This window comes from Manis javanica, chromosome 5 (genome assembly GCF_040802235.1).
Source record: "Manis javanica isolate MJ-LG chromosome 5, MJ_LKY, whole genome shotgun sequence".
NCBI lineage: Eukaryota > Metazoa > Chordata > Mammalia > Pholidota > Manidae > Manis > Manis javanica.
This window is the reverse complement of record NC_133160.1, coordinates 164,666,157-164,687,439: the sequence shown is the minus strand read 5'-3', so window position 1 is coordinate 164,687,439 and position 21,283 is coordinate 164,666,157. Positions and strand designations below refer to the sequence as shown.

The window sequence follows — 21,283 nt, the reverse complement described above, 5'->3', positions numbered from 1 at the left end:
CATCAAAAAGAATAAAATACCTAGGAATAAACCTAACCAAGGAAGTGAAAGACCTATACTCTGAAAACTACCAGATGCTCATGAGAGAAATTAAAGAAGATACCAATAAATGGAAACACATCCCATGCTCATGGATAGGAAGAATTAATATTGCCAAAATGGTCATCCTGCCTAAAGCAACCTACAGATTCAGTGCAATCCCTATCAAAATAACAACAGCATTCTTCAACAAACTAGAGCAAAAAGTTCTAAATTCATATGGAACCACAAAAGACCTCAAATAGCCAAAGCAATCCTGAGAAGGAAGAATAAGGTGGGGGTGGGGGGGATTATACACCTGACTTTAAGCTCTACTACAAAGCCACAGTAATCAAGACAATTTGGTACTGGCACAAGAACAGAAATTTAAACTATAAACCAATGGAACAGACTAGAGAGCCCAGATATAAACCCAAGCATGCATTATCAATTAATATATGAATAAAGGAGCCATGGATATACAATGGAGAAATGACAGCCTCTGCAACAACTGGTGTTGGCAAAACTAGAAAGCTACATGCAAGAGAATGAAACTGGATCACTGTCTAACCCTATACACAAAAGTAACCCAAAATGGATCAAAGACTTGAATGTAAGTGATGAAACCATAAAATTCTTAGAAGACAACATAGGCAAAAATCTCTTGAATATGAACATGAGCAACTTTTTCCTGAACGCATCTCCTTGAGCAAGGGAAAGAAAATCAAAAAGAAACAAATGGGACTACATCATGCTAAAAAGCTTCTATACAGCAAAGGACACCATCAGCAGAACAAAAAAGGCACCCCTACAGTATGGGAGAATATATTTGTAAATGACATATCCGACAAGGGGTTAACATCCAAAATATATAAAGAACTTACATGCCTCAACACCCAAAAAACAAATAACCCAATTAACAAATGGGCAGAGAATATAAAGAGACATTCTCCAAAGAAGAAATTCAGATGGCCAATGAGCACATGAAAAGATGCTCCAGATCGCTAATTATCAGGGAAATGCAAATTAAAACCACAATAAGATATCACCTCACACCACTTAGGATGGCCAACATCGAAAAGACTAGGAACAAAAAATGCTGGTGAGGATGCGGAGAAAGGGGAACCCTCCTACACTGCTGGTGGGAATGTAAACTAGTTCAACCATGTGGAAAGCAATATGGAGGATCCTCAGAAAACTAAAAATAGAAATACCATTTGACCTGGGAATTCCACTCCTAGGAATTTACCCAAAGAAAACAACTTCTCAGATTCAAAAAGACATATGCACCCCTATGTTTATCGCAGCACTTACAATAGGCAAGATATAGAAGCAACCTAAGTGTCCATCAGTAGATGAATGGATAAAGAAGAGGTGGTACATATACACAATGGAATATTATTCAGCCATAAGAAAGAAACAAATCCTACCATTTGCAACAATGTGGATGAAGCTGGAAAGTATTATGCTCACTGAAATAAGTCAGGCAGAGAAAGACAAATAGCAAATTATTTCCCTCATTTGCAGAGTATAAAAATGAAGCAAAACTGAAGGAAGAAATAGGAGCAGACTCAGAGACTCCAAGAAGGGACTAGTGGTTACCAAAGGGGAGGGGTGGGGGACAACGGGTGGGGAGGGAGAAGGGGACTGTGGGGTATCACGATTGGTGCACATGGTGTGTGTCGAGTCATGAGGAAGATGGTGTAGCTCAGAGAAGACAAATAGGGACTCTGTGGCATCTTACTACACTGACGGACAGTGACTGCAATGGGGTATGGGTGGGGGGACTCGATAATAAGGGTGAATGTAATAACCACATTGTTTTTCTTGTAAAACCTACATAAGAGTGTATATCAATGATACTTCAATAAAAAAATATTACAGAGACTGACTGTTGGAGATGTGGAGCCTTTAAACTTTCTATGTACTCTTAGTAGGAGTATAAATTTCTATAACCATGTCAGCAGCCTATTTACCATCATCTGCTAAAGCTGAATGTATACCCAATAGCTCACCCACTTCATTTCTTAGTACCTAGCCAACAAAAATGTGCCTGAACACATGCAGCAGAGTGCTCATAGGGACATTATTCAAAACACCCTAGAACTGGAACCAGTCCAAATGGCCCTCAGCAGTTGAAGCATGGTATAGTCACACAATGGCATATTAGATGGTAATGAAAGTGAATGAATTGCTACACGTTATAATACAGAAGAATCTCATTAATATAATGAAGAATGAAGGAAGCCAGACACTAAAGAGTATATCCTCCATGATTCCACATAAATAAGTTTAAAAAAAATACCTTCTGGAATTAGAAGTTAAAATAATGATTACCTTCAGGGAGGGGGAAGAGGGTGGTGATCAAGAGTGGGCCCAGAAGCTTTTAGAGTACTGGTAAAATTCTTTATTTGGATGATGGTCATATGGGTGTGTCTACTTTCCTAGAATTCATGAAGGTACAGTATTAACATTGGTGCAATTTTTCATAAGCATATTATGCTTACATTCAAATTATAAATATATATAGATAATAGTAGATACTATAGTAAAATTGAATCCAGAGGATATAAGCCACATTATTAATAGCCATTAATAGTACTGAGATTACCAAAAACTATCACTTGCCATGTTATACAATCCTGTATTGTATGAAATTTTTTACACTGAGCATGAATGTGTTATAATCATTAAAAAAATAGAAATGATATATGATAAAAACATCATTAACAACAAAAAGCTAGTTACCAACAGTCTTTCTCACAATGAGTATCTGAGAACTTTGTCATGGGATAAGTAGATTCCACTAATAGAGAAAACCTGTTAACTTCTTAATCATCTAAGAGCCTTTGTTTAAAAAGAAAAAAAACCACTCTTGCTGGTAACAGAACCCCAGGCTGGTGTGTGAGCCACAATTTCCCAGCTGTCCGCAGTTCTGCCTCATTGCCTGGGGACGCGCTTCACTGATGCCTAAAGCATAGCTCCAGACAAAACCAAAAATTTGTGAAGCAGGACAGTTCTCAAATCACCTCTACAGCTGTGAAAACCAGAGCTATCACAGCTTACCAGTGAGCCTGGCATGGTTAAATAAGGTAATATGTGTGGACACATTTTGAAAAAGAGAAGTTAAGATACAAATGCAAAATATTACTTGAAACTTGATTGTGGGAGCTTTTGGGACATGAATGTCCCTGACCCTCAAGAAGCAGTAGACAGAAGTCAGGGGTTTTTAAGGAAAATGCATTTTCAGATTCCATGGAGAGGCAGCGGCACAAGTGTTCTCCAAGGCACAATATCCTTTACTTTGATCCATTCAGAAACCTTGTTTTACACAGCTCTCCTCTGTAGCACAACTACTTTACCTATGATGGCCCTTAGCTGTGTCATCTGGGTTTCCAGCTTATCTGCTTTGCTAAATTTAGATTTAAGACATTCTGACAAGTGAGATGCTGTTGTAAAGTGTTATCTTAACTGCAGAAAGGCATTTCCCAAGAGTGAATTCGTTGAGACACTAGTCCCATAAGTTGCCTTTCAATAAAGTTCGGAAACAGCTATAGCTCCCCACTTTTGGAAAGTGTCAGTGCACGTGAGCATACCACACTCTGAGAAATACTGCAATAAACAATCTCTTTGGGCTTTTTTAACCCAAAATTTCCCAAACTTACTTGACCAAAGAACTCTTTTTCCAAGTACTATTTACTAATATCACATAGAAGCAGTTGCATAAAACATCATTTCAGAAACCTTACTTTAAAACTAAAAAATTCCAGGGGAGAAATCTTAACAGTAGTTAAGAGACTGGTTTCTAATACTTAAATTCTCACTATAGAAAGGTTCATATGATAAAGGCCTCAATTTCTCCTTGCATATACAGAGATTTCAGTCTTCTTATATACAAATGCTTTGATTCAGAATGTATTTAAATCTTCCTCAGTAGTCTTAGTCATTATTACTAAAATATAATAACATGAAGAGTTGCTCAAACATAGCGGTTAAAACAGTAGCCTAGTTTTCATTTGCAGTCATGTTTATGACTTTGGACAAATAATTTAAATGCTATGAGTTTCAGTTTCCTCATCTATAAAATAGGAATTGTAGTAAGTACTTACTTCATAGGGTTTTTATGAAGCATATCAACAATGTACATACAGTCCTTCATACACCAAATGTGAGAACCTGTAATTGAAATGTCTCATTTTGATATCACATTAGAACATAAGTGATAAGTACATTAGAATATAAATATTTAGATGAATTTTGCATATAAAGCAGTCGCCATGGCAAGTGTCTTGCCAATGGGTTTCAGCCCCGGGCAAGTTCACTATGGATTCAATGTGACCAAAGAAATGACAGTAAAACCTTCTTGGGGTGAAAAGATTATACCCAACTTTATGTCCACAGTGGTAGGTCAATCACTAAAATCCCCTTCACTCAGAGCAAGTCTGTGTGCAGCAAACCAGTCTCTGCCTCTGGGCCTCTCTGCCTGCACAGCTGTCCTCTGGCTCTGTCCTCTGCTCTGCTCTCTTGCAGCCTTGTAGCCCTGCCACCATGTCACCCAGAGTGCTGGGCGGGGCTCTTTATACAGAGTCAGTAACGATGCATTGCCCACACGTGTGTAGTGAGCTAGCCAGCCAGGGCCAGGTGAAAATCCTGACCGCAGGAAACTTCATTTTATCCACAGCAAGCAACACAGTTAAGCCAGTGATGTTAGTATTTTCAAATACGTTTTTTTGAAAGCTAATGAAGGGAGAGAGAATATAAGCTGACTAAATGTGGATAAATTAAAGTTTGTTGTGATACTTGAGAAATATTTTCTTGAAATAATTTAGTACTCAAAAACATTCGATATAGGCCCTGTTTATGCAAAGCCATGAATTAGTACTGCATGCCGTATGATGGTTAATTTTCAAAACCTGAGGTTTCCTGAAGAAAAAGAAATTCTGCCTCAAGGCTACAACCTAGAAATCCTGCCTGAGTGTCCAGCCTGCCAGTCTACTCAACAGATTTCAGACTTGCCAATCTGCCACAATCACATGAGCCAGTTCTTTGTATCAATCTCTCTTTCTCTACACACAGACACACACACACACACACAGACACACACACACGTGCATGCAATAGTGGTTCTGTTACTCTGGAAAACCCCCACTGATACATGCCATAAGGGATATAAGATGAATTATGATTTAACTGGATTAGCATTTTTGCTACCTTGCAAATAAAGTAATTTACCAATCCCTTTTTTCTCAAGTGCCCGTTATGAACCAGACACCTTATAAGGAACATGGACATATATTATCTAAATTCTCATACTGACCCAACATATTAAAAAGTAATAGATCTGAAATCATTAAATTGTAATTTATAAATTGCTAGATAGAACATGAGATCCTAAAAGAAGGGGTAGAAACATATTTTATAAAGCAAGAAGTAATGAAAAAAGAGAAAAAGAAATTACTCTGAGAAACCTTTGCCATTTTCTCAGGGAACATTTTGAGTTATCTTGGCCTGAACCTAATTAGCTTTTTCCAAAGTTTAATTATTAAATAGTGGAACAAAGCACACCTTTCACCAATTACTCAGCCCTCCACTATCCCCTGGCATATACATGAAAATTATTTAAGGCTATATACTGCAGTAAACATGGAATACAATGAGAGTCATAGAACATGGGTTTAATTTCAGCTCTACTTACTACTAGCTTGGAGGCCTTAAGTAAGTCTCAGCCTCAGATTGTCATTCATAAAATGAAGATAAGAGTAAACACCTCACAAAAGTAATATGAAGATCAATATTAAGTACCAGTATTTTAAAGAACTCTGTAAAACCATACATATGCAAATACCTGTTTCTGTTAATTTGTGCTTCCTGGCTATTACATTTTCTTCTGTCCTACAGTTTATTTACTATAACAGAAAGACACATAAAGAGTGGATACATTTCTGTTTCTATCAGTTTTGCAAACTGTAAATTCTACAAAGTCTTCCCAAAACAAAACTTAAGACTTTCAAAGAAATAATACTTTTTTAAAAGGAACTTTCAGAAATGAAAACTATAATGCCCAATATTAAAGTCTTAGTGAATTGTTTAAATAGTACATTTGAAACATAACAGTAACTGGCAGGTAGATGTATTTATCCACCCAAACGTAGCAAGAGAAGGTAACACAAATGTATTGAGAGATTTTTGTTTAAATGAAAGAGGGATTAAGAAACATGGAGAATAAGAGAAAGATATACAGCACTGCAGAGAGAAGGTGCAGAAGTGATACTCGCAGAGAAGTGATATTCACAAAGCTAAAGTCTGAGCATCTTCGAAAACTAAAGAAGGCACTAAAATGCAGAGAGAGAAAAATGTAATACATTAAGGCAATAACATAAAATGCCCCAGGCTCACTGTGCTAACACTTCATAACCTGCCATAGACCAAAAAGGTTATGTTTTTCATGTTATATTCTATATGTTAATCACAGACTCAAATTTACTTTCTTGTAATCAGGAAAGTGTAAAATAATAAAGTCAATGATATTTGAATGTTTTTAAAGCATTGGGAGTTTTTCTTGTGTTTTGGTTTTTTCTCTCTCTCTCTCTGTTTTAGGCCAATTCATTACTTGCTACAACTCATACCACAAAGCATTCTGGCCAACTATTTATGTTCTTTCCTTACTTAGGTAAAGTAAATCCCATACTTTCTCAGTGGGGTTAAGGTCAAGACTCAGAGGGGAGCCACTCCTTCCTAATTAGTTCCCCAGACTCCTCTCATTTTTTCCCCCTTTAAATGGCCACAACAGTTTAGAAAAATGTTTGGAGTCATAATCCTCCTGATAAATGAATCCCTGATCAAGCAGCTGGTTTCCAGAAGGGACTTCTTGCTGTGTTGCAATTATATTGAAGCTGAACTCCAGTAGTTTAGGTCACCACTGAAGTACTTGAGGGGAAAATACCTGTCTCGGAGCTCCAGTGTATGATCTGCTAAGTTAAGAGACCTCAGCTTCCCTCACATAAAATATAAATTCTCTTAATAGTCAATGAGAAAAATACTCAGTGATCTGTTTGCATCTAAAGGTCCTCTACTGGTGACCCAAGGTCAGGGAAGAGCCATGCTTTCAGAGAGTAATGACAGTTTAATTCCCATCCTAGAAATCTTGAAAATAATTTTCTATTTAGATAATGCACTTGATTTCTGCGCTACTGAATAGTCATCTCTTAGTAACTAGTGGTACCATATTATCTGTCTGAGATTTTGCAGGTTTGAGTCATCCTAAAGGGAAATGTTCGTAAAACAAACTATATATCAAACTAAGAAAAAAATGCAGGAAATCACAAAAGGCTAATTCTTAAATACTATAAATAATGGTACTTTAAAACACACACATACACACACACACACATACACACACACACACACAAATGCACACAGAATTTTTCACCCGCACAGAATTTTTCACACTGAATGTATAGATTTCAGGTGTTTTTTCATACCTCTTACAGATTTATTTTCCCTCTCTGACTCTTCTAGGGTGATAAAAATGTTGTCTTCATGTTTCATGTGAAAATACAGTTTTTCCTCATTTGGACTATCAATAATGTTATATCAATTATGAGTCTGATTAATGTTTTTCCTAAGAGACTTTCCCGCTGTTAGTGCCTCTGTAAGAAGCATAACTTTCTGGGATACCACTGTGATTCCACCTTTACCTTAATTACAGAAAGGAAATTTCAAATCTTCCTGGAAAAAAACTCAAAGACATTTTAGAAGACAGTGGGACTCTGGCCTTCTCCTCCCTGTATCCCCCCCTCTGCATGTCTCTTAGAATGACACTTCTCATTGAATTTAGAGCTCACCTAGACAATATAGGATGATCTCATCTTAAGATCCTTAACTTAATCATATCTGTGAGACATGTTTCCAAATAAGTTTAAATTAACAGGTTCCAGATGTTAGGACATGACATGTCTTTTTAGGGGCCACCCTTCAATCCACTCTATCAACCAGACTTCTGGTTAAAATAGTTCTATATGCTTTTGTCTTGAGGCAATTTCCTCTACTATGTACTTATAAGATTGAATTAGTAAAGCATAAAAATAAAAGTAAAGATACAAAGCAGGTTGAATCAGAAGATAGAGTTGAAATGATGGGCATAAATGACTTCAGATCTTAAAAAGACAAAAGTTTGCCTGTTTCAACATTACAGAGACCAAAAGTAGATTGAGCAAGTGTACATATTCATTCATGATTTTTTAAAAATCTTAGAAAATGAGAAATAGAAGGAACTTCTAAATCTGATTAAAAACAACTCTCAAAACACTAAATGGTAAAACTATTGAAGCATTCCTAAATCAGGAATAATCAAGGAAGCTTGCTCTTCATTACTACAGGTAGAATAAACATTGAAAAAGAAAAGACAAAACTATCTAGAGATGATATGATTAACTACATAGAAAAGGCAAGGAAGCTTTCTAATAAACTCATAGCACTAAAAATAGTTCATTAAGGTTGCTGTATGCAAGATCAACTTACAAAAAATAATTATATTTCTAAACATCAGCTAAATCAACTAGAAAGTTTAAAGAAAAAAAGACACCATTTGCAACCACAAAAACTATAAGGTAATAAATGATGTTAAAGAATTTTGTTGAGAAAATTATAACACACCATTGAAGGAATAAATGAAGATGTATACTGTATTCACAGATGGCCAACAGACACGTGAAAAGATGCTCTGCATCGCTAATCATCAGGGAAATGAAAACTAACACCACAGTGAGATACTAATCAGAATGGCCACTATCCAAAAGACAAGAAATAACAAATGTTCACAGGATGTGGAAAAAGGAAACCCCCCTACACTGTCGGTGGAAATGTGAATTGGTATAGCCACTGTGGAAAGCAGTATGGAAGTTCTTCAAAAAACTTACAATAGAAATATCATATAACCCAGTAACTGCACTTCTAGGAATTTACATGAAGGAAACAAAACCCCTCATTCAAAAAATTATATGCACCCTTATTTTACTGATGCATCACTTACAAGATCCAAGATATGGAAGCAACCAAAGTGTTCATTAATAAATGAATGAATAAAAAAGAGTGGTACATATATACAATGGAATATTATTTGGCCATAAAAAAGAAAGAAATCTTGTCATTTGTGACAACATGAATGAACCAAGAGAATATTACACTAAGTGAAATGAGCCAGGCAGAGAAAGACAAATACCATATGATTTCACTTATTTGTGGAATCTAGAAACAAAACAAAATGAACAAAATAGCAGTAGACTAAGACACTGAGAAGTGACTAATGGTTACCATGGCAGAGGGGTTGGGTGAAAAGGGCAAAGGGGATAAAAGGGTACAAAAATTCTCAATCATAAGTTGGTAATTGGGATGGTAGTACAGCATGGAGAATATACACACACACACACATATACATATTTACATATAGCCAATGATTCTGTAACATCCTTCTATGATGACAGATAATAACTGTACTAGTTGGGGTGAGGATTCAGTAATGTGAGTAACTGTGTTGTATACTTGAAATCGACATAAGATTCTATCAACTATACTTCAATAAAAAAGTTGTAAAAAAACATATATACTGCATTCATGGATGGAAAGACTCAACATTTTTTAAAAGTTATTGTTGTAAAATAGTCACAAAGCTACATCTAGAATGCTACCCAATTTCAATTAAATTTCAAACAGGTTTAATATGGTATTTGACAGGATGATCCTAAATTTTGGTAGTCAAGTAATTTTGAAAAAGAACAAGGCATGCAGACAGTATAGAAGTAAGCACCCGTGGAACAGAATAGAGAGCCCAGAAACAGACTCATTTGTACATAGAAACAGTATTTCAAATCAGTGAACCATTTAGTAAATGGCACTTGGACTATTGATTATTCATTTGGAAAAAAATTAATTTTCTATCATACACCATAAATAAAAATAATTTACAGATATTAAAATTATAAATGTATGGTATTTTTTAAGAAAATATAGATGTGTAATTTGGAGCAGAGAAGGAGATCTTAAGGTATTAAAAACAAAATTACAAAGGAAAATAGTAATGTTCACCTTAAAGTAAAATTAGTTCAGTACACTGTAAACAAAGTTAAAAGGTGAGCTCTGAGGGAAGACATGTACCGCTTACATAAGTGATAAAATTCAAGCCATGAATTTAGCTTAAAATTGGTCTCCAATCTTAGTGTTTCTAAGCACATAGAAAACAAAAAACATATCATCTCTGGAGGAAGGCATCCTTACCCCATGCCACAAAGCATCCCCACAATTAATTTTCCAAGAGAAAAGGGCAGTTCAAACGATATCACAGAATATGAAGAAATCAGGTGCTGCAAAAGACAATCAGCTGATACAACAGACAGCATAAACAGACCTAAAATGACTAAGACAATCAAGTTATTGATACATATGAAGAAGGAAATATGCTTACTATGTTTAACAAATAAAAGAGAAGCTTCAATATATTTTCAGGGAAGAGGAACTTATTAAAAATAACAGAAGATATTTAAAAATCAAGTAGTATTTATTAATGAAAAATTTTAAATAATTGAGACAAAAATCACAAAGAATTTCACATAGATGAAAAAAGAATTTGGGAATTACAAGACAGTCCAGATGATAGTATCCAGAATGGAGCACAGAAAGAAAAAAGATGAAAAACATCAAATAAACATTGAGAAACCTATAGGATAAAGTGAAAGGGTCTATCAGATACCTAATCTGAGCCCCAGAATGAAAGAGAAAACAGGGTAGTTGCAATATTTGCAGTGATAAGGGGTGAGAATTTCCCAAAACCTGATGAAAGACATTCATCCACTCATTCAAGAATTGCAATGACTCTTAAGTTAAATAAAAATAAATCCACACCCAGATACATACTGTGAAAATACAGAACTTCAAAGACAAAAAGAGGGTCTTAAAGTTAGGTTATCATTAAAGAGTGGCATATTGACCCATGACTTTGCAATATCATAGTGGAAGTCAGAAGACTAGGGAATGAGATCTTTAATGTTGTACAAGAAAATAGCTGCCATGCTAGATTTCTCTGTGCAAGGAAGGAGACAAAATAAGGATTGTTTTCAAGCTAACAAAAGTGATTTACCACCATTAGACCCACTCTAAAGAAAATGTTAAAAGAAAAATGATCCCATATGGATTGAGACATAAGAAGAGTAAAAAAAATTATAGATATGTGGGTAAACAAACATTGAGCCTATAAAATAATAATTATAATAATATCCTTCAGTGCTTAAAAGGGTAGAATTAAAATACATGACAATAATAGCATGCAAGTCAGGGAAAGACAGACATAAATGGGATAAACTGATTTAAAGCCATGATGAAGTGGACTTGTCCCAGGAATGCAAGGTTTGTTTTATAATATATAATTAAATAATGTAATATACTACATTTAACAATTAAGGATAAATATTATGACAATCTCAATAGGTGGAGGAAAAGATTTTAATCAAGTAGAATTTAACCTCATTTCATGATTTTTAAAAAATCTTTTTTAGCAAACTAGAAATAGAAAGGAACTCCCCTATTTTGATGAAGGAATTTACAGAAAGTCTACAGCATATGTTATATATAGTGTTAAAATACTTCAAATTTCCATTTAAGGTTAGAAAGAGGATTCTCACTATCACTGATATTATTCATTGATGTACTTAATCTTAGCTAGCACCATAACTTAAGAAAAAGAAGTAATTATAGTGATCAGAAATGAAGAACCACATGACCCAGTAAGTCCACTTCTAGGAATTTACCTGAAGAAAACAAAATCCCTGATTTGGAAAAGATATATGCACCGCTATGTTTACTGCCACACTATTTGCAATAGCCAAGATACAGAAGCAACCAAGGTGTCCATCAATAGATGAATGGATAAACAAGATGTTGTACATATATACCATAGAATATTAGCCACCACAAAAAAGAAGAAATCTTGCTATTTGCGACAACACGGATGGACCTAGAGGGTATTATGCTAAGTGAAATAAGCTAGGCAGAGAAAGACAAATACCATATGATTTCACTTATTGTGGAATCTAAAAACAAAACAAAACAAAATGAACAAAACAGCAACTGACTCATAGACACTGAGAAGTAACTGATGGTTACCATGTGGGAGAGGTTGGGATGGGTAGGTGAAATAGGTGATGGGTATAAAGAGGCACAAAATCTCAATCATAATATAAATTAGTCTTGGGGATTAAAGTACAGCATAGAGAATATAGTTAATGGTTCTGTAACATCTTTTGGTGTTGACAGGAACTATACTAGTTGGGGTGAGCATTTAATAATGTATATAACTGACAAATCACTATGTTGTATAATGTATATACAATATATATATTGAAACCAATATATATATTGTATATCAGCTATACTTCAATAAAAAAAAGACAGCTACTTAAAGGACAAAGAGCATGTATACCCAGAGAAGGGTAAGTAACCCCCTTATTCTTAAAGCCAACTAGTCCTGAGAGTGACTTTTCCATGAAGCTTTAAAACTTCATATGATATTACTTCTGCTGCATTCTACTGGTTACAGCAATCCACTAAGGCTGCCCAGCATTCCAGGGGAAGGAAATGATATTCCATCTATCCATGGGGAGTGGCAAAGACATTCAGAAGAGTCCCTAGGACGGGAAATATCAGTGCAGCCCTCTTTGGAAGATATGATCTACAACATCCAGAGCTCAAAAAACATCTGTGTCTGAACATATAAATATATTTTTATACACAAACTGTTTTGGGTTGAATTGTTCCCCCCAAAAAAGATGTATTGAACGTCTAACCCCCCCATACCTGTGAATGTGACCTTAATTGGAAATAAGGTCTTTGCAGATGTAATCAAATGAAGATGCGATCATTGGCATGGGCCTTTAATCCAATATAACTGGTGTCCTGAGAGGATAAAGACACAGAGCAGAGAAACACCTTGCAAACACACAGAAGCACCTAGAGAGGCCACGTGAAGACACAGGCAGAGATTGGAGTGGTGCTGGTGCTACCAACAGCTAGAAGAGGCAGGGAGTCTTATCCCATAGAGCCTGCAGACCAAACTGGCCCTGGGGACACCTTCCTTTCAGACTTCTCCTCTCCAGAACTGTGAGAATAAATTTCTGTTGTTTTAAGCCAGTCAATTTGTGGTAATTTGATATGGCAGCTCTGGGAAACTAATACACAATCCCTCCTTTTTTTTTTTTGCACAAATATTATGTATACCATTCTACATTTTGCTCTTTTCATGGGTAAGTGTTCATATTTAATCATATTTAAATGTAAAATGTGCTTTACTTCTATCTCTCATCCTAATGACTCTTCTGAGTGTCCTTGCCACTCCCCAGATAGATGGAATATCATTTCCTTCCCCTGGAATGCTGGGCAGCCTTAGTGGCTTGTGTGACCAGTAGAACGCAGCAGAAGTGACATCACGTGAAGTTTTAAAGTTCATGGAAAAGTCACTCTCAGGACTAGTTGACCTTAAGAATAAGGGGGTTACTGACTCTTCTCTGGGTACACATGCTCTTTGTCCTCTAAGTAGCTGTCTTTTTCTTTTAATTAAGTATATCACAATTTCTTACCTGAAGATGTAAGTATTGTCATCAGTTCACTTCCTGAGCACTTTTACCTGATAAACCCTGGATTTTTCCTTCCACGTCCAGTTCTTTCTCTACTAATTTCTATGGGATTGTGAGGAATGGTTTTCCCTTGGCAGTTTTCTTCTTCACACTCTAGTCATATTAGTCAAACCTATATCACTGCAATTAACAAAATCCAGCCGCTTTCCTGTCCCACTCTGAAGAAATCTTCATTATTTACTCCATTTTACATCACTTCAACTGAGCTAATTCTCCATGTTCTCTAAGGGGCTACTTTTTGCATCTTAACTTCTGGCACCAATACCCTTAGTCAAAACTTTTTTTTAATGGAGATATAATTGACATATAACATTATATTAGTTTGAGGTGTACAACATAATGATTTTATATTACATATATTGTGAAAAGGTCACTACGATTAAGTCCAGTTAACATCCATCACCACAAATAGTAGCATTTTTTCTTGCCATGAGAATTTTTAAGACCCACTCTCTCATCAACTTCCAAAAATACAATACAGTATTATTAAGTATAGTCACTATGCTGTACATTACATCCACAGAATTTATTTATTTTATAAATTGAAGTTTGTACCAACACAGAGAAGACAAGGAGTGACTCTATAGCATCTTACTACGCTGATGGGCAGTGACTGTAATGGGGTATGTGGTGGGGACTTGGTAATGGGGGGAGTCCAGTAATCATAATGTTGTTCATGTAAAATTATACATTAATGATACCAAAATTAAAAAATTAAAGTTTATACCTTTTATCATTTTTAGATTTCACATATAAAGGACACCATATGGTACTTGTCTTTCTCTGTCCCTGACTTATTCACTTAGCATAATGCCATCAAGGTCCATCAATGTTATTACAAGTGGTAAGGCTTCTTTTTCATGGCTGAATAATATTCATTTTATATATATATACATAATCTTCTGCATCCATTCATCCATTAATGACACTTAGGCTGCTTCTGTATCTTGGCTATGGTAAATAATGCTGCAATGAATAAGGGGATGCATGTGTCTTTTCAAATTAGTGTTTCTGTTTTCTTTGGATAAGTACCCAGAGCAGAAAACTCTTTTGTTTAACACAGTAGAACTTGAACTAGACTAATTTGTTTACAGGATACAGGAGTGTCCTATAGAACCAAAGGACAAGAATGGAGCTAAGCTTCATAGTGGGCTGTAAGCAAGACTTAGAAATTCATGAGGAAGAGAGAGTACTCCATCTATCTTTCATATTTATTTTTCTCTATGTGTATATTTTATCCCACTCTGTCTGTTTAGCCTGGTGTTCTCTGCTTTCTTGTTCACCCTGGAAGACAGCCATGCCTCAGCTCCCAGGTTTACATTACTCTAATTCCAACAGAGTGCAGAGATTAATTTTCTCTCTCTGAATTCTAATTCTAAATTACTGACTGGCTTAGTTTGGTTCAGGGGTGCATTCCAGGCCCAATCAACTGGAGCTGGGGGGCAAGGTCTGCAGAGTCCTAGGTAGGGGAGGACACATCAGAGAAAGTGGGGGGAGGATGCCTTAAGTTGTATAGGCCATAGGAAACCACTTGACAAATCTTGCTTTAGGCTTTCTTGTCCTTCGAAAGATACGTTTCACCTCCTTTCTACCTGGGTCTTTCCCTTTGTCTCTTTCCTCTAGCCAACGCCGAGCTGCGTGTCCCCTTTTTCCTTCTTCCTGATTTCCCTTAGAACTTTACATTTCTCTTCCTCTATACTCTGTGCTCTTGGTGCCTGGCCACCTCTGCATATTGGGGGTCGATTGTGTGGGGGAAAGTTGGGAAATGGGAGAGGATTACACTAATCATTGCATTATCCCTAAATGATAGTCCTATACCTAAAAGGGACCCTGGTGAATAAAATTTCTCCATCCCAATACACCTATTTATTCACTGATGTTTATCCTCTCACTTCTCAAAAACATTGATGGAAGCAGGTGTCCTCATCTCTCCATCTCTCCCTCTATTCCTTCCTGTTCTGCACCTTTCCTTCTCGCACCGGTTAGGTACAATGTTTAGCCATAAGTACTTAGGCTTAGTCGTAAAGCCTACAGGAATTACTAACACCACTGACATGCCCCAGTTCTGAATATCATTCTTTGTTCTATGTCTGAGCTCCCAAGTTCACATTTGGGGATTTGGGGAAGATAAATATGAAGCCATGTGGTGTCTTGGATTGGGATCCCTGGCAACAGGTTTTGAGCCAGAGAATTGCGTTCAAAAGGTGTATCAGTGAGTGCTCAGTGAGATACTTCTGTAGGAGGTCTGAATGGGCAGAGTGAGGACTTGTGTGCTTGCAGTCGCATCTGAGATCTGAACCCACCCGACACGGTGCTCTGGAGCTAGGGAGGCTCTTCAGAGTTGTCCCAAAGTGAAACAAGGGATCCAGGTGTTTGTACTCCTGAATTAGCCCTTTATTAGCCATGAGACACTCTCTGGGAAGGGGGTATAACCCTGGCCAAAGCAGTTTCCTGCATTCCAAGGACAGTTCTCTGTGAGGGCTGCAGCTGTGAGCTGTCAGAAGTGGACACCCCAGCCTCCGAGGAAGAGAGCTTTTACCATGAAAAGAGGATCTGGGCAGAGCACCAGACCAGTCACCTTATATGGTATCACAGAAAGGCCAGTAAGCTGAAAATCGGGATACCTGGGCTTTTGTCCTGGCTTTGCCAAAACTGTGTCCTTAGACGAATCAGTTTCTCTCTACAGACCTTGGGTACCTCAATTATAAAATAAGAGGGAGCAATAAAATTGCTCCCTGGGTATTTACACTAGAACAATAATCCTACATGTACACCAACAGAAGCAAGGGACATGGTTAAAACAATGAAATACTCAACATTTGGGAGGTGCTCACTGGTATGGATTTAGAAGCCCCAACTAAAAAGAATTAGGTATGTCTATATGTACTAATATGGGAAGTTCTTTAAGGAATATTATGCAGTGAGAAAAAAGCAGGTTGCAAAAGAGGTATGGTATGGTTCCATCTGTTTTTGAAGTAAGTCACACAAAACAGAATTCCGCATGAAAATGAATTTGTGTCTGAAAGGACCAACACTGGGGTAACATCAGTCATCACCACTGGGAAGGTTCTAAGATTGAGGGAGAGCAGGATGGGGAGGAGAGAGGGTGAAGAGTAAATTCTTCTGCTTTATATAACTTACACATTTTAATAGTAACATATTACTTATGTAATTTGAAAGTAAAAAGAAAAAACATGACGTAGGTTAAAGTAAAGTGACTAAATATGAGCTCCCAAATTCCAACTCTGTAATTCCATAATTTTAAGGCCTCTCACCTATGTTATTCCACCTCCCTCGCTGGGGCAGCTATCTACCCAAATATTGGTGATCCTAACAAGACAGGGAGTTGACCTTAGCATCAAATCCAACCAGAAGGGATAAGGGAAGGTGAGATACCAGAAATAGAATTACTCTCAAAAGTGACTGCTCTCAAATTTAAGTGTACTAGTTAAGGAAAGCTTAACCATTTGACTAATATGTCCTCTATGCTTAACTCTATTTCAGCAGATGTAGCAATAGCAAGAGGTATTAAAGTTGGAATAGCTTCAAATAGATGTTAGCTGATCCACACAAGTCTTGGTGAATGGATTTTGACTTTAAATATAAAAAAGAAAGTCATCCTCCCAAAATATGACTCCTGTCTTGGTAATCCTAATCTTTAAATATGTATACATTATTATCAACAGGTATTCTTGATTTCCACCATTTTTAAAAGTGGTTAACACTGAAGTTAAAATAACTGCTTTACATCTTCCTTTAAAATACCCTAAAACTAAAATCTTTTGGAGAAAGATTCTATGCCCACAGTAAATAATAATTATATTCTATAAATGCAACAACCCTCCAATACTTACACAAGCACAGTATTGAAATTCACTGTTAACTACTTTGATAATGTACAGAACATTGTAATACTCTCCAGAAATCTAATCAAAGAAGAGATGACTGTCTCCTCTCTTTCTGCCAGAATGGGAATGTTTGGAGGGGGTAAGCTTCTTAAAGTGAAGAAAAGGGTCAGACCCAATTAAAAGTGCAAAGGAAACTTCGAAGGACGAATGCCATTAGCCCAATCTGGAATGGGGCCAAAACACAGGGTAATACTTCAACTCTTAGAAAAAGTGCCAGGGGGATATTTAACAACTGCAGGTGGCCAAATGGTTTCTCCAGAGTCTCATCAGAAAAGTCATTTATAGCAATGATATTCACCAAGGGAAAGTAATATTATCTGACAAACTGCATATTCAATTACTATGTTTAAACTATGACATTTGTCAGGTATCAATTGAAACTGCTTCTCTATAGGACAATAAATAGAGAAATGAAATGCTTCTGTTATTTAAGCAAGGTTAGAACATAGAAAACAATTGTTATTTATATCTAACATTGGGTTTTCCTTAAATGAAACACCAATTATCATTTTGTCCAATAAACCAAGCCTTGACATATTCATGTTTTTAATTTTCCTTTCAGGTTTTAGAAATCTTTTGGAAGTTTTAAGCAAATTTGATTATCCACAATATTCTCTCAAAATATGCCTTTTTATATGACTTCAATCAGGTTTATATTTTCCATCATCTCCATGAGAATGAGCTTGATTAGTTTTAAAAAAATGCACCAGTTCATATGATGAAATGTATATGATGCACTTATCTTCTTTCTTTTTCTTTTTATCTCTTTACTTTCTTTCTTTTAAACCTCTCCCCCAACCCTCCATTCCCCCACCTCTTAGGGTCATAAAGGAAACATTTTGTGAACTGTGGTATAAAGGCAATGGAAAATGCAGACCTGTTAAGTGACATAACACATCCATTCTTGAATCCTGCAAAGGATATTATGTGAGTAAATTCACATAGTCTAAAAAAGGTTCCAGTTTTAAAATACTGAATGCTCCAGAGCTCTGCTTTTGCCTGCTGTGATTTAAAAGGTAGAGGCCTCATTTCAAGCCACTAAAATTCAAAGTGACAGAAACCTACAAATTTTTATTGCTGTGCATTTAATAAAATTTACATTTACAAGCTGTCAGTTTGAAACGTTGAAAAACTAGTACTTTCGCATTCAGACAAGCAGATTTGGTTGTATTGGGGGTTCATTACTACCTACTTACATGTTCCTTAAAGAGTCAGAATAATCCTTCAATCTATGACTTTTGATATCTCTTAATTCAACACTGCACAAGAACACCATTGAGTTTGCAGTAAGGTCAACAAAAGGAATTTATTGTGCTCCCATAAAACAAGGCGTAATTAAGAGCCCCCTTTCTGCTTGTTTTAATGTGCTAATACGAGAACATTAGAACCAAGGAACAGCCAATTGCTAGGTGTCTGCAGCAGCTGCCTAGGTTTTTGGTAATTTACTTACTCAATTATGTAGACTCTCTTAAATCCACAACACTGGTGGGTGGTAAGGTAGAGGGCTAATAAAAAAACATAGAGTAGGAAACGCCTTTAATGCACCTTTTATGTGCATCTAGGGTAACATTTTTTGTTTGTTTGCTTTTCAGAACAAGAATTAAAGATTGTAACTTCAGGAAAATCAACACAGGAATAAACGTGCATGGGTTTAAGCCACCTCTAAAAATTATGAGATGTCTAATAATCCTATGATTATGTGGTCTGTTCTGAAAAAGAGTATTAAACCAAGTGTTTGACTAAGTATTAAAAAAACAGATTATCTAATGGCTTCCAAAGGGGGAAATATAAGAAAGACCATTCATAAAGTTCCTTAATAGTAATAAATTATACACACTTCCTTATTCTACACATAAATGGAAAGACAAAGACAAACTATGAAAGAAAGGATGTGTTCTCACACCTTCATAAGGACCACATTTTAATTAAATAAAATTCCTCCAAATTGTTTGCTATCAATATATGAACTTAATGTTCTTTTCAAATGAGCACCAGAAAAATGCTTATCAAGTCGTAAAATGTCTCAGTTTTTCTTAATATTCAAAATGCCAACTTCAAAGTCTTGATTTTTAGAATGTATTTGTTTTATATGATAGTAGAAATACAAACTGGGAAAAATAGCCCAAAATGGAAAATTCATCCTGATTTATGTTGCTGTTGCCATTATTCAAATATAGAAGATTAAACTAAACCTTGAAAATTCAAGTTATCTCATTTTAAATTTTATTTAAATTATCTCTATGATTGTGACATTCATATTAAAGGACAGATCATAACCTGTGAATATAAATTGACACTTGGAGAATAAAGCAGTTAAGTAACATTCTCCAAATGTCAAAAATTTTGTAGTATTCATCACCCATTTTCTTTTCAACTTAAGTCCCCCAAAATTTATTTAATCAATCAGATACTCTCCTTTTACAGCTTGAAAATTACAAATATCGACCAACTAATTTTGATTGCAAATTAGATATCTTTAAACTTTCCTCCTTGGAACGTTTCACCCTCTCTTAGACAAGGTGACATAAATAAAAAATAAGAGAGAACAAACAAATAACCCTATTTTGTATAACTGCCTTTTAGTCATTGTGTTTGAAATCTTTTTTATCTTTGGCCCCTAAAATTTTTTCATTTTATCCTCAAGGGAATTGAAGGTATAAAATATTATATCATACCCAATTAATCCTATGCAATATTATATTCAGTAATACAAGTGCCTTTCTAAGTTTTTTAAAGCAATTTATGCCTCATTTTTCTTTTTAGTTACCAGAAGAGAATTAAATAGTTTGGAAGGGAGCCTATGAAATTTTATTTTTAAAATGAAAAGTGAAACCTGAAAATGGCTGAGAGGCTACAAAATGACAGAAGAATGTCTAAAAGTCATTTTTTTCTCTTCTTCATTTTCCTAATAAAGAAGTCACTGAGCTAGAGGAACTATACTGAGTTTTCACTGGGCAAAAAAAATCACTGAACTAGCTTCTATCTGGATTCTGTACATTCATGACAATCAACATGAGCTATTTGACTCCGTATTAATAAGCCCATTCTGAAAGAGTACACCCTGCTCAGAAAAGGCGGACAAAAATAATATCTATAACAGAGGAAAATAAGTTCACCGCTCAAAAAAGCTGACAATATAATCATTCGATGGCAAACACAGCCATGACAGATCGAAGATAACACATGCCAGTAACTCATCTACAACACTATAGAGTTAAAAAGAGAATTTTTTGCCCAAGTTCATCAGCTCAGAGTAAGTTCAGGTTGAAAATGAATACGTGCATGCTCACCCTTTCTCAGACACTTAGTTTTAATGTCTGTTTAAATGCTAGTTTTATATAGCATTTCTAATGTATGTATTGAATGTGTCAGGTCTATATTAATTGACTGGTTGCCTTCAAGATAACCAAACTCTAAGTAACTAAAATAACACCAATATTAATATAATTGTATTTACTAAGCTCTCGCTACACCCTCCTGCCAGGCATAAGTGTTGGAATTGTAAGTCAGACAGGGCTGAGCAGCAATCTTGGAGAAAATTACTTTAAATTGGCCTTTCATTAGCACTCAATAGCACTGAAAAACAACTCCAACTACATGCCTTATGGAAGGTAAGCCCCCATAGCAATAGCTCCCTATTAAAAAGGCAGCCCATTAACCTGCTCAATCAGCTTTCAC

General features: G+C 35.9%; 1 long non-coding RNA gene across 1 annotated transcript in view; it reads left to right on the top strand.

Annotated features, from left to right (window-relative positions):
• LOC108404529 (uncharacterized) overlaps positions 1-20,123 on the top strand; it is a 31,306-nt gene extending 11,183 nt beyond the window's left edge. The window contains exons 2-3 of the long non-coding RNA XR_001854946.3: positions 18,427-18,532; positions 19,198-20,123. This is a non-coding gene — a long non-coding RNA (uncharacterized lncRNA). The remainder of the gene's footprint in view (positions 1-18,426; positions 18,533-19,197) is intronic.
• The last annotated feature ends 1,160 nt before the right edge of the window (positions 20,124-21,283 follow it).